Here is a 14802-nt window from a genome sequence, read left to right as displayed (position 1 = left end):
AATGTTGCCCCTTAAAAGAAAAAAACAAAAACACTCACCCAAAGTAATCATTTCCTTGGAAAATCAATTGGCATATGCTAGTTAGTTGTAAGTGGAATGTACAATTATAATACATTCTGGTTTTTATTTTCTTTCTATCCTGGTTTCCAGTGAAAAGAAAGCTTGTGAAATATCTTTGGCAGGCTATGTCCTGCTTTAATACTTTTTTCTTTTCCTTCTCTATCCTAATTACAACAGAATATCCTAGAATAATCTAGACCTAAGAAACAACACATATGTCCTCAAAGCAGATATCGTGAGGGAAAAATCTCTAACTCAAAGGAAAACTGCCCCTTCCTAAATAAATAAAGCCGTATGATTCCATGACAGCTCTCTTTCTTACTCTCAAAAAGACTCCAGCAAGTTCACTGCAACTTGCAGAATTTCCCCTCCTTTCCAGAGCACAAATAGCACATGCATTCACAGTTCATACCAAAATTCCCTAATTTGTTGTACTTCTCTGTTTATACAGCTGTATGTCTGTTTTCCCCATTGTGTTCACCACATCTATTGTCTGGTTTTTATTGTGAGCTCCTGGAGGCAAGGAATGGAGTCAGTTTAATTTGCTTTTCACAGTGCTGTGTGTGCACACACAGCTGAGCACCTGGTGACTGTGCTTGACAGTGATGATTCCTAGCATGACTGGATGATATATAAAAGAGAAAAATCCTCCATGAATTGATCAAAGCCAAAGGCTAGAGGCAGTTCCTATACTACCGACATACAGGTGACAGAAACCATCAGTGATCTGAGCTGTTTAGACAAACGTCCAATCAACAACTGAAAAATATATTAAACCTAAGTCTGAAATGCACAGAAAGCTATGTTTACTTGAGGACTTGCTCTCCACCCCAACCCACTTTCCCCTTGCGTATAATCCATTCTTGCCGGGGTTCCCATCTCAGAGAATTATCTGTCAGGCCCATTACTATAGGTGGCTGTTATTTTCTAGACACTCCACAGAAGACTATCAAGTTCACAATATCTTGACATTCTCATTTAATTATATTTACAACCCAGAGGGGTGGAAAGGTCATTTTCACCAGAATTAATATCTTCCCCATCAATCCCTGCACAAACCCCCACCAACTTTCCTTTATACCACTATTCCTCACTGACCCACGAAGATAAAGATCAGTCATTCTTGTTTCTCAGATTAAAAATGTCCAGTGCCCATTCACCCCCAAGAATCATTAAAGACACATCTCCACAAGACAAAATTATTGCTGAAAACCCTTCCTCTAGGAAAAACACAGGAAATGATGCTTCATTTAATGCAACAAATATATTCTAGACACCAATTATGAGCCACTCACTATGTGGTGGGGAAAGAAAGGAGAGCAGATTAAACACTCAATCTTCAAAATGTGTGTGTGTGTGTGATGAATTAATAATTTTATTAACATTCTTAAATATAAGATTGCTTCATTGTGAGGTCTTGGTTGAGATTAAATAATGTAAATGTTTACTTAAGCGCAAAGCCTACCTCCATAAGAGGCTCCTACCCTCAATAAGTAATAACAATTGCTACTGCAGCTATGGCTTCATTTTGGGTAGTGTTTGTGTGTCTGTGTGTGTTTTGAAAGAACACTCTCTGGAAATTAAATATGACCTTGGATTATAAACAACGTAATTTGATTGTTATGGGGGTAACAATGTGTTTTTCACACCTTTCATCCATTGTCATCTAGATTGAGGTCAATACGCTCCCACCAAAAGTGTCCCAAAGAGTCTGGTTCTAATCCTGCTCTTCCTGTGGAGTTTCTGAACTGTCAGAACCTTGATTATGCAGCAGACACATAAAGCACATTTTTTGCCTCCTTCCTGCTTCTTACTAACAATGGTCTAGATCAAACTTATTCCGTAAGACAACTGACTACAAAGAAATAATACAAATGACAAGGTGGTCGAAAGCAAGGATGTCATAATATAATCAGCCCAAAGGAATTCATTTATTTTTGCTTGTTGGTTCGATTTTAACATTGCTCTTTAATGCTAAATTTCTAAATAATTGAAAAGAACTTTCAAAGTAGAATCTTCTTGAATATTTACCATCCAAAGTTAACAATGATATAACCTATACCTTTTTTATGAGCTCTGTTATTTAGAAGAGAGAAATATAGACTCTATCTTCAAAATGTGTGTATATGTGACAAGTTAAACCAGCATTATATTCTCAATAGTTTGCCCTATCTTAAGGTTCACCCAATGGTTTCATTTGAAAATGGCTATAATTTCACTTTCTACATTTTCTCATAACGGATGAGAGACTTCTGGGAAAGATTTGATATATTTCTATCTGTTGCAAAATTCCATGCATCTGGAATGAAAATCTCATTAACCCATTGCTTGTCAAATATCATTTAAGTTGTATTATGGCAGCTTAATTTTATTTTTGTTAAAGATTTATTTATTTATTTATTTATTTATTTATGCCTAAATAGGACAGAGATGTAGGAGTGGTGAGAGGATTCCCCAGATACAGCATGGGGAGCAGTACAGGCAGACTGACTGAAATTCACTGCTAAGGAAAGCAGTAGGCAGGACAGGAGAAGTCCGCTGCGTCATTTGGGACCTCTGGCAGGGGATTGAACTTCATGCTGCGGTGGCAGCAGATAGCTTAGTAGTGCTGTGCTTTAACCAGTTTTGCCATCAGGGAGGGCCCAGGAGCTTAATGTTATATTCCAACAAGCGAAGCGTCTATTCTTCTCTGTTTGAGTCATCATTTCTTAAACAAGTATGTTGACATGTTTAATTTCCCACTCTCACCTTCCTTATCCAAACTAACAAAAACCAAATATTTCAGAAGTACTTTATATGTTTAGATCTACTTGGTCCTTTCTTCATTAGACTTGGCCATTTTGAATCTCGTAATCATTGAATATCATCATGAAATTATAACACAGGTTTTACAAATAAAGGAAAATTAATGTTTTTCTAGTCATAATGTTCTAAAAAGAAAGCCATATATCAAGTCTAACTTTCAGTGGGACTGAGTAGAACCATAGATTTGTTTCCTTTTTCTAACTTATCAGGATTAAGTTGTTAATTTAGAATTGATTGTTTCCATAGAAATGGTATTCACAATCCTAGAATTTTATCTGACACTGTACACCCTTAAATTTTTATAAATATCAGTTGAAGGATTCATTAGGATGGGTGGAGAATAGGAAATGGACCCTCCCAATCCCTTCCTCCAGTTCTCCAGTTTTAGGCAGCAAAAACCAAAACAATTTTACTACTCCACTGGAAGATAAGAATAGTTTCCAGGAACTTTAGGGTACATCACTCAACTGGCTAAGTCTTGGCATTGCTAAACAACTCAAACACACAGTTTCTCTGGAAATCTGGGCCTAATTCAATAGCATGACTGATCAATGTGTATGCATCATGCTCCAGACAACCGCTATAAATCAGGAAAGTAAAATATAGTGTCCCTTGAAAATTTTCAGACTACAGGAGAGAAAATGTCAATGAGATAGGAATAGAGGAAATTCCTTTGTTTTGCTGATTCCTAATTCACCAATTCAGTGTTGTGTGAAAGAACAGTCTGTCTTCTCATTGCCTTTACTCATTTGTTGCCCACTTAGAAAGATTACATGAGACTGCATAGACAATACAATTAGCAAGGCAACTGTCCCCACACACACGAAAAAAAATGTTTGATGGTGATATCTTTTCTATCCCTTCAAAAATCAAATGCAACCAACCTACTTTGTGGAAAAATTTCAAACTTGTGGCGACATAAATCAAACTGAGTATACGAATATTATATAATTTCTGAAATGGTATGGCATTTCTCTAAATAGTAATTGAGAATTTTCTTACAGGTTTTATACAAATAGATCTTATTACTGTAGAATCTTGTGAATTTAGTTAGCCATTGAGGCTCAACCTCTGATTCCTGTCATTTGTAAATGAAACCAAAAGCAATAACTTTATAACTTCCATCACCCAATGAGGCAATGAAGATATCTCCTTATTCTATAGTCCTTCTGTTAAAAATGCCTCAAGGGATAAAACCCTGCATTTCAACACTGTCTGTGAGGAAGAAAGATTTTTTGCTAAGATTTATTCTTCATCCAATATGTAAATTGCTTAGCAGCAATTAAAATACTGGTGGAGGTACATATTTTTCATTTCAATGTGAGAGGCCTGTTGAGTGGTGGTCACATTTTTAAAATAGCTGATTTGACAGGGGAATTCTCATCACACTCCTAAAATAATTTTATGCTATTGTGATTTTGTTTGTGGTTTCCTTTCTTCAAAATTGAAGCAATATACTCAACTAGAATCCATCAGGACCATAAAAGCTTTTTAAAATGTCCATATAATTTGTAATTTCTGGGTTTTTTTTAATGATGTCAAAGCTTATTTCTTTTGCACCGTTAAGTTTTATGATTCAGAAAAACAAAAAGTATTTGCAAAACATCCAGCAAATATTTATAAAACACCTACCATGTATCAGGACTAGTTCTGGTTACCAGGGATATTACAATAAACAAAACAAAGAAGAACCCCTCAAGGACGGGCTGGGGAGAGGAAGGATTTATGTTGAGTCAGACTACAAACGAATAAAAATGTGTAAGTAAGGAAGATATAATTGCTACAATGGAGTTAAAAGAACTAGATAGAGATACCTGAAAATGAGGGGTTGATTCTGGATGATCAAGGAAACAGTCTCTGAGGAAGCATTATTCAATTGAGATTTTAATGGTGAAGGGCTCTACCCCACAGTGTTTCTGGGAAGACTGCCTCCTGCATGAGAAAGCAAAGTTCTGGATAATGGATACCAGCTCACTGTTTTCCTAAGAGAAGGTCAGTGTAAATGGAGAAGAAAAACACTAGGGAGCGTGGGAGCAAGAATGGGCTACAGGCAAAGTATAAGGCATAGAAGACAAAAGGTTAGGTCTGTTCTAAACTTTGAAGAACTAAAAAACATGGAGACATGGAGGTGTTAAGCAGAACAGCGGCACAATCTGTTCTACTGTTTTCAAAGTTGACCCCACCTGCTATGTGGAGAGTGCAGCAATAGTAGAAAGGCCCTCCTGACTTGACCCACATGTTCAGTGACCTAGAAGAGACTGAAAAAGGATTGAGCTCTACTGACATTGTCAACTGGAGCACCTACATGTGGCTGCTCCAGCGGGATAGCCTCAGGGTAGTCATACTTCTTAACCTGAAGACACTAAAGACCATATTCTAGAAACAAGGCAGCAGGCCCTTGGCCTTTTATGACCCAGACTCAGAAGTCAGTGTCAGTTCTACTATGCCACATTAGTCAAAGCAGTAACAAGCCCTCCCAGATCAAGCAAACAGGAAGACAGAGAAGGGTCAAAAATTTGTGGCCATGTTTTAAAGCTGCATAGAGTATAAAGCTTTTTTTTTTTTAAAGATTTATTTATTTGCACATACAGAAGTGGGGTACAGGTCAGAGGCTCAGGGGCGGCGAGAGGCTTCACCAGAGACAGAGTGGGGAACAGAATAGGCAGATCAACAAAGTACACTGCTGAGGGGAGCAGAGGGCGGGTCAGGAGAGGTCTGCCACGCCAAGTATAAAGTTTTTTAAAGAATAAAGCAAACTCCCTTTATCTTTTACATTAATTTTGTTTGTAATGTTTTATATGCATGTATTTTTAATTATGTAAATTTTCATTGCTTTGTAATTGATTTTTAAGTTATTTTCAAAGTGTATATGTATAAAATCAAGAACATTATTAATTAATATAGTTGAAAAAATTACTTTATGGTCTTCAGGTACTTTATTAATTAATATAGTTGGAAAAATTACTTTATGGTCTTCAGGTACTTTCATGTTGTGATTATATTAATTTAACTTAATTCCTTTTTTCAAAGATTTATTTATTTATAATATAAGAACTGGGTACAGGCCAGAGGTGGGGGGTGAGAGGATTCACCAGAGACAAGAGTGGGGAGCAGAACAGGCTAAATGACAAATATACTGCTGAGGGGACAGTGGGCGGGTCAGGAAAGGTCTGCCATGCCATGTGGGTCATCTCCCTGGCCAGAGATTGAACTCCTGCTGCAGTGGCTTCGAGAGCTTCATGGTGCTGTGTTTTAATCTGTTGTGCCACCAGGGAGAGCCCCATTTAACTTAATTCTTAGTACTTTAAATCCTTAAATTTTTATCAGTGACACATTTGAAAATTCACCTACAAATTCAGGCTGAACCATATATTTAATTATGCAGTTGCTGTGTGAAAGAAAAAAAATGGAAATCTGATTAAGCAGTTCTTGCTTAGTGCTTTACCACATTTCTGGCTCATTTTTCCAAAATGAACTGAAATACAGTAAATTATATATGACTTGTATGGTTAATAGTTCCTTTCAGATCTTCAAATTTTGCTTGAATGTTGAATAATTTGATTCATTTCATAACTGGTTTTTGTAACACTCTTTTACAATGTCTTGAATGACAAAGTTAAGAAAAAGTGTCATCACATAATAGCAACAAAAAGACTTAATTAGTAATTATAATAAAGGGCATTCTCATGCTTCATTGAGAGGAAAGGACATTTAAACATATGCTGCAAACAATAAATGCTAAATGATGTTCATCTCACATTCTAAAAATAGCAACTGAGATCTTAGTTATTTTCTCTGTTTCCAGTATTTTATTTTGAAAACTGGTTTTGTCATCTATCTGGGTGTGGAACTGTGAATGCTGTGCAGAGCAAAGTAAATTGAGTAAGTTATATGACATACTTCACAGTGATCTTGAACTTTTCTGTTTATCTTGTTCATCTTTCTCCTTTTTCATAGTCAAAAATAATTTCAGTAGAAGACTTTGGACAAGAATCATTATTTAATGCAGTTAATAACAATGAAAGCAGGATGTGTATCATCCTTTTTTCCCCCCACTATTTTATCTTCAACAATAAACACTGTGCCTTGCATGTAGTAGTATTTGTGAATATTAACTGAAGAATGATTTGGGGACAGGCAAAAAGATATTTTATCAGCCTGCCTCTATTGAATACAGAGAAGTTCTTTTTCACAGAGGTTTGTTTGTGGAGAAGCTCCTTCTTTTTCAGTGTCTATTTCCTGCCAGTCATACAACCCAAAGAATGGGCTAGAGAAGTCGAGCCCTTGAGTCCATTTACCACTGAACTTTATTACTAGAGATAATTTGAGATCTCATGACTTTCTAGAGACTAAGAGTTCCCCAATCCCCAAAGGCCAAGCCAAACTTATCTTTGAATATCACCAGTTAAGTCAATGTTCAGAATGCTACTACAGCCATCCAGGAGACCACAGCACATATTGAAATGGTTTCACAGAGAGGCCATGTGTCAGAACCTAGGTCTTATGATGTGGAAACACTAGTAATTTATAGATGTTCAGCAGCTGGAGGACATTTATGCATTTTTGCATTCAGGATCAAACACCAATACAGATAAACTCTAAAACTATACTCTCCAATGTGATTGGAATAGGCATAAGTAGATATTTAATTTCAAATTCATTAATTAAAGTAAAATAAAACTGAAAATTCAGTTTCCCAATAGTATTAGCCACATTTCAAATGCTCAATAGTTCTATATATCTGTGGCTACCATGTTCAACAATGCAAATACTAGACAATTGAGTACTGAATGACACTACTCTAAAATATATCACATATATGAAACATTGTAGAAATTTAAAGCTGGAAATCCAAGTCTACACTTCTTTCCTCTTCAACGATCCTGGGTTTTTAAATATTTTTATTTATCTACATGGTTGACAGTCCTGCTTAAATCTTTTTGAAAAACAAAAATTATTTCCCTGATTAGTCTCTGTGAAATATACCGAAACAAAATAAGGAATACCTGTTATCCAAAACACAGGGTTATATTTCTGAAATTCAGTTGGGGGGAGCAGCCCTATACAATCTGTTTAAAGTCTAAATTATAGATGATTTATGAAGAATATTCAACTAGTTAAATTGCATCAAAAGCTAAAATGGAAAACTAAAAATCTTGCCAAATTAAAGTCATAATAGACCCAATTTGATACATAATTCAGAATAACTTCTAACTCACTTATGGCTATATACAAACTAGATGAGAAATGTATTGCTAAAAAGAGTTTGCTTTTCTTAATAACTTTAGTTTTCTCCCTGAGATACTACTTCTTCATAAATTTGCTCCCTCTATAGTGGATGCCCAATTCCTTTTTAAATTATCTTAAATCTCTATTAGTGGTTACTAAATTAAAGAGAACCTACATATAATATAACCATAACATGTATTAAAGTTATGCAATATATTTTTTATTTAGGTTAAAATATATATATTCACACATATAATGTTGTAAAAACAAATAACTGAATATTTACAAATAGAAAGACAAACTATTCTCTTTTATACTCAGCATATACAAATCTGTACTGTCTCCTAAAGATGCACTGGAATTTTGGTAAATAATACCATTTTTTATTGAAGTGTGTATTCAAAGATTTCCATTGTATCCTTTCTCCTAGGATCCCAAAATGATACACTTTGATAATAATTTAGTTTCTTGTTGTTTTTCCAACTGAATAAAAAGAGACTCTCTTTTTCTACTTCAGAAGCTGTTCTGGAAATAGAGTAACAACGGATGAAGGGACAGAAACCAGTACCTGGCGAGCCACAGTAAGGCAAAAGCAAGAACCTGTGTCCTGATTCCAAAAGCCAGCCAAGTCTAAATGTAAGTGTGAGAACCTGGGGGGCGGCAATGGCAAGTCATCACAAGAATAGGAAGTCAGAAGTAGCTTGTAAACAGGGGCAGTTGGCAGATATTTGGCTATCTGGCCTGCCTGCAGGTCCTATCTTTCATCTCCATCTCCACTGCTGCAAAAGCCTTGAGACCACTGCTACTAATGCCAGCTTTTTAAATCCCCCACACTAAAATACATGTGCAAAGTGTGATTCTAACTGATTTTTAAGTCCAGGCATGTTGAACAGAGTTTTAAAATAATCATTTCCATAGGACCTGACTAGGTATCCAAGTGTTCACCAGATGCTAGCAGCTAAGATTCTGCAGAGGAAAATTGCTAAGTTAAGCTTCTTTTCATGATTCAGCAGAGGGTTTTAAGTAATAAAAGATCTGGAGATTTGTAGAATAAATAATTCCAGTGCAATTGGGAAAATTAAAATAATCTTATCATCTCCCAGTCATGTCTACATGTGCTTTTCTACCATTATCAAATTTCTCTTAATTGGGCCAATTTTTCTGGCTGATATTTTATAGGTTTAAGTTATAAGTTGTAATGAAGAAATGATTCCTTTCAGATGACTGATGTGACATGTACTAAATGTTCCTAACAGCAATCATGGTATGAAGCAGACCATGCTACAACTATGGTTTTATTCACATATGATATTGAATATATCCAAAATGGAAAAAAATAACAGCCTGCCAAAATTATTCCTCAGTTGATCTCTAAGTAGAAACAAAATTAAAATACAAAGTACATCATTAACTTTTGAACTCTGATGGGAAGAAATAAAACATCCATCGCTGACGAGCAGACATTATCTCATAGTACCCACAGCCATCCTAGGCTATTACCAATGCCTGGTCTTAAGTGTGACTTTTGGACACACAATTCAATTATTTCCTAACATATATAACAGTATAATGTCCTCATATGGTCTATTTAATTTTATTTACTAATTTAAAGAATGAATAGTTAAGATTCCTCAGATCTTTGTTTTTTTGCTAGGGATACATATAAAAAATAGCACAGCATGTAATCCTATAGTTAATGCCATATGACTGCATCCTGTCTAGAATGAATCCATTTGGAGTTCCCAAGAAATGCAAATACATTAATGATTTTCTTAAGGTATCACATTTTTACTTGAGTACCACCAACTCTCTTGACTAGACTCCAATTAGGTCAGATGTTAATCAAATAAAACATTTATAACACAAAATTGCTAAATAAAATTTATGTTCATTTAGAAAACAGATTATAGAATTCAAACTGATCAACTCTTTTGGAAAAAGTGATAAAAAGGGGTTTGGGTTACATTTATAACTTGGGTTACATTTATAATGGCCGAGTAAGGCTCTTAACTCAATTCAGATAAAATTTGTAATTGATGCAACGAACAACAGGGTCAGTTTCTGGATTTCTTGTAACAAAATCTTGCTGCCAGGGGCATTGTGGGTTCACCCAGTAAAAAGTTACAATAGCAACTTAAAATAAATCATTTTAAAAAAGTAGAAGGTAAAGGAGAAGAACTGCCTATTAAGTCATGGGGGAAATATCAAAAATATATTTTACTGTATTTTTAAAAAATTAAGTTTTGTTTTTAAACTAGGGTGAAAAAGCAATAAAATGTAAAGATTACTCAATAAACCATTTCATTCAGTGATCAACAGCAGTGATAGAGCAAATGAAAATAAAAGTTAACATTTATTCAACATGATCACCAGTTCAGGCAGGTCCAAAGTTCATACATGATACTTCTCTAATAACAACCAGTTGAGAGTCATATTTAACAAAAATTTTTGATTGAAAACAGTAAAAAACTTTTTGGTGATATGTCTTCTCGTTGCAAATGAACTTACTTAGTTTACCCTTATTTTCACATAGTTTAAACAATAAATGAGTTGTGTGGTTCTTAAGTTCTATGAAGAAATTCACTTAAAAAGAAAATAAAAGGAGAAAGTGACCAAAAAAACTAAATATGAAAACCATGAGCAGATTTTAATTCTGAAAATAGAAATATTGTGATAATCCTCTATGTGCCTTCCCAAAATAAAGAATATAACTTTTAAAACTATTTTTGAGTAATCTGAAATTTCCTTTCTGATTACCTTCTTACCTTGTGAAAATATAAATTCCTGAATCATATATCATAGATATTTTAGTAGGCAAAAACCATATTTTCATCAGGTTAAACAACATATTTCAAAAAAGACAATTAACAAAGAAACAAACTCCTTTTGCTTATTAAAATGGCTAAAGTGCCTTATGCACAGTAAGTACTAAGTAATGAGTACTTAGTATTCATTTTCATTCTCATTTTCTGTTCAGCAATAATGTGTCTCTTGCATTCACACTAGGAAGGTAGTGTCTCACATATGGGAATTAATGAGCTACATCTGTAACCAAAAATATCCATGGAAAACCTGCTGAATTGATCCATATCTGTTTTATTAATCCAGTCCACTATGGAAGGGCTTTCTTGTGGTTGTACTATATTTTAGAGATAAATAGAATAGGGAAACCACAGTTCAGTTTAGAAGTTGTTTGAAACTCTGAAGAATGTGAGTTTTTATATAATATGACAGCAATAAAGACCAATTCTTAATGGTTGTCATTCTGATATGTAAGTACATAAATACCCTGTATATTTAATTTTACTGCAGAACATTATGACAGTGGCCAAGAAGACCCTGACTAATCAGTATGGAATTTACTCCTAACTGCCACTTTCTTCCTTCCTCTATTTTTTAAATAAAAAGAATTGGGGAGGATTTTTTTTTTTTTAAGCTAACTTGGTATAACAGCCTTTAGTTGAAGCAGATGGTTGGAAGTCAGAAGCTCCAGATTTTATCCTTAATTCTCCTACCAACTTAGAATGTGGCCTTGGATGAGTCATGAGAGTAAGTCTACAATAAAAAGGGTAAGAATGACTTACATGTGTATAGGACCTTATGATAAAACAGAACACTTTCACATATTGTATCTTATTTGATCTCCCCTACAACCTCCTGTCAGGAGTATAGCAGTTATTAACAACCTCCATTATTAGAAAGTAGGGATCTGAGAACCAGGGAATCTAAATCATTTGTTCAGAAATACATCAATATTAAATGTCAGAGCCAGGAAAAGTCATATATTGTGACTTCACGCTGATCTTAGTCTCCTTTCCTCTTCATCACACTGTCACTCTGGTGCTTTCAGTAAGGATACCAGAGCTGCACTGTCTAACGTAGTAAATGTGAGCCACATGTAAGCCTGAGCCAGACCCAGTGAGATGTACTGTGGGTGCAAACTACACACCAGTTTCTAAGACTGTAAGTGAAAATAATGTCAAGTATATCACTGATACTTTCTTTTTAAGATTTATTTATTTATGCTTACAGAACTGGGGTACAGGCCAGAGGTCTGGTGGGTGAGAGGATTCACCAGAGACAGAGTGGGAAACCATACAGGCAGATTGACAAAGTACACTTCTAGAGTAGTAGTGGGCAGGTCAGAAGAGGTCTGCCGCACCATGTGGGTCAGCTCCATGGCAAGGGTTAGAACTCATGCTGCCGTGGCTTCATCATGCAGTGCTTTAACCTGTTGCACCACCAGGGAGAGCCTTCACTGATACTTTTTACATTTACAAACATTAAAATGATATTTTGGATAACAAGTTAAATAAAATATTTGATTAAAATTAATCTGACCTGTATCTTTTAACGTGTTTATGTAGCCACTAGGAAATCAAAGGTCACCTACCTGATTCACGTAGTTTCTCTTGAAGAGCGCTAGATTAGGGGATTCCAATCTTCAAAACCCACAGCACAGATTTTACAGTATTAAATTCATTTAAGCACCTATCTTGATGTAGCTGAGACAAGTTCCCAAAGATTCTGTCAAACAGAGAAACATATTAGAAGCAAGAATTGGGTCATTCTCACCTATCTTTCCACATGTAGGAGAAAAGTCAGACTTTATTAGTTAATACCTCAAGTTTCTGACTCATTACCAGGGCTCATTTTATACTTGCTAAATGCTTGAAGGTTAAAAGTGAAAGTACCATAAGAAGTAGAAATCATAATTACAACTCTGAAATTTTAAAATATGCTCTTACATCTTATTTTACAATATGTCCCCATTAACAATCGAAGTGAGTGATATGTTAAGTAATACACAATAGGTAATTAGGTAATAAAAATAATAAGTATATATAAATTTGTCATAAAATATAGTATACTTTCTGCTAACAGTTCTTTTTTTTTTTAAGATTTATTTATTTATGCATACAGAACTGGGGTACAGTCCAGAGGTGCAGGGGCAGTGAGAGGATTCACCAGAGATAGAGTGGGGAGCAGAACAGGTAGAGTGACAAAGTTCACTGATGAGAGGAGCAGTGGGCGGGTCAGGAGAGGTCTGCTGAACCATGTGGTCACCTCCGGAGCAGGCAGGGATCTAATTCATGTGGAAGTAGCTTTGGCTACTTAATGCTTTGCTTTAACCAGCTGCGCCACCAGGGAGAGCCTCTTTTAGATATTTTAGACATAATCCCTAAAGTGGTTTATGAAAAATCTATGTATTCAGGGGGGAAAAAATGGTTTCCTATTTAGTAAAAAAGAACCCAAAAAACTGAAAGTCAATCTACCTGGCATTTTCTATGTGGACTAAAACATAGCCTAAAAGTTAGATTACTTCATTGAAGGATTTGAAATTTAGCAATAGGGAGCAGAACCTAAGCTCACACCATTACTACTGCTACTTCAACGCTATTTGAAGTCACAACAGACAGTCTCAGAATATTTAGGGCTGATGCCTTTTATTCATTCCAAGTCCACAAGTGTTTTTCTGTCAAATACAATGAACCAAGAACTGTTCTAGACACTGAGCAGATAGTAAACAGTAAGACCAGAGAGCTGTGTTCAAATAGTGTACAAAGCAATATTTAAAAGAAAATCTCAAAGTACAAGTGTAACATGTTGCCAATTTCTTAATATTCATGCTTACCTAGAATAAAATAAAAAGAAAATACTAGCAATAAGAAACTGATAGTATTTTAGGTATTTCTATATCCTTATTTATACTTCTCTGTAAAAATTCCAGAATAAAAATGTTTTTTCTGTAACAGTTAATTAGAAAAATTATTGCAATCAATCCCAAAATGTAATGCAAATGAAGAAGGCAGTAATTTCCTAAGGAATGTAAAATGCAAATACTGGTCTCAATCACAAAATTAATAAGTAATAATAACAATACATTTTATAGGTTTGTACCTCTAGGTGTTACTACCTTTCCTTCCCTTAGATTCGAAATAAAGCAACCTGTGGACTATTAACTTCTTTAGACACGGAAAGTAAACATTGGATTAGGGTTTATAGATTTTCTTGAAAAAGTAGGTTGCCCTCAGTTGTAAACATGAGTCTAAAAATTAAAGTTGTGCTATAAACTGTTAAATCTCAAAGTTATTACCACACCAGTGGGAAAAGCATAGCATCCTATAAAGTTAACTTTCCTCCTTAAAACAAAGTAACCAAAGACCAAATTCTACTTGATTCGGCTTAAAACTGGTCTTAATCTTAGCCCCTGAAATCTGTAAAATGCCACGTGGGAATGTATCCTAAAATCACACCTTTGAGCTTGATCAGGTCTTAGTGACCCTAAGAAGTGAAATACAGCACTAACTTAGTTATCTCATTTAAATTCCTGATAACTTCATCTATGAAAACTACACTAATGTTTCACTACAAAGAAAACAAATAGAATTGTTCCTGCCATTTAGTCATTAAAGTATACTTCACAGACCATTATAACTGAAAGGGCCTGCTCAATTATTCCATTCAATACCAATAGTTTTCAAGATGGGAAAATAAAGGAACAGAAAAACTATTTTCTCAGGAAAAAGGGAAAAATACCCCAAAGACCACAGGAATTTCTGGAAGTTTACCTAGGAAAATTTAGGCATTTCAAATTCTAGCAAAGTTTATAACTTGTATTTTTTTTTTTTTTAAAGATTTATTTATTTGTGCATACAGAACTGGGGTACAGGCCAGAGGCTCAGGGGCGGTGAGAGGCTTCACCAG

At 35.0% G+C, this 14802-nt stretch overlaps 1 protein-coding gene across 1 annotated transcript in view; it reads left to right on the top strand.

The window, feature by feature from the left end:
* COL8A1 (collagen, type VIII, alpha 1) overlaps positions 1-14802 on the top strand; it is a 131459-nt gene that overhangs the window by 73111 nt on the left and 43546 nt on the right. The window contains exon 2 of the mRNA XM_012734314.1: positions 8612-8730. The gene's annotated coding sequence lies outside the window, so the exon portion shown is untranslated. The remainder of the gene's footprint in view (positions 1-8611; positions 8731-14802) is intronic.

This window comes from Condylura cristata, unplaced genomic scaffold (assembly GCF_000260355.1).
Source record: "Condylura cristata isolate star-nosed mole 26May11 unplaced genomic scaffold, ConCri1.0 scaffold00003, whole genome shotgun sequence".
Lineage (NCBI taxonomy): Eukaryota > Metazoa > Chordata > Mammalia > Eulipotyphla > Talpidae > Condylura > Condylura cristata.
Note: the sequence above shows the minus strand (reverse complement) of the source record. Positions and strands in the feature narration are given on the sequence as shown.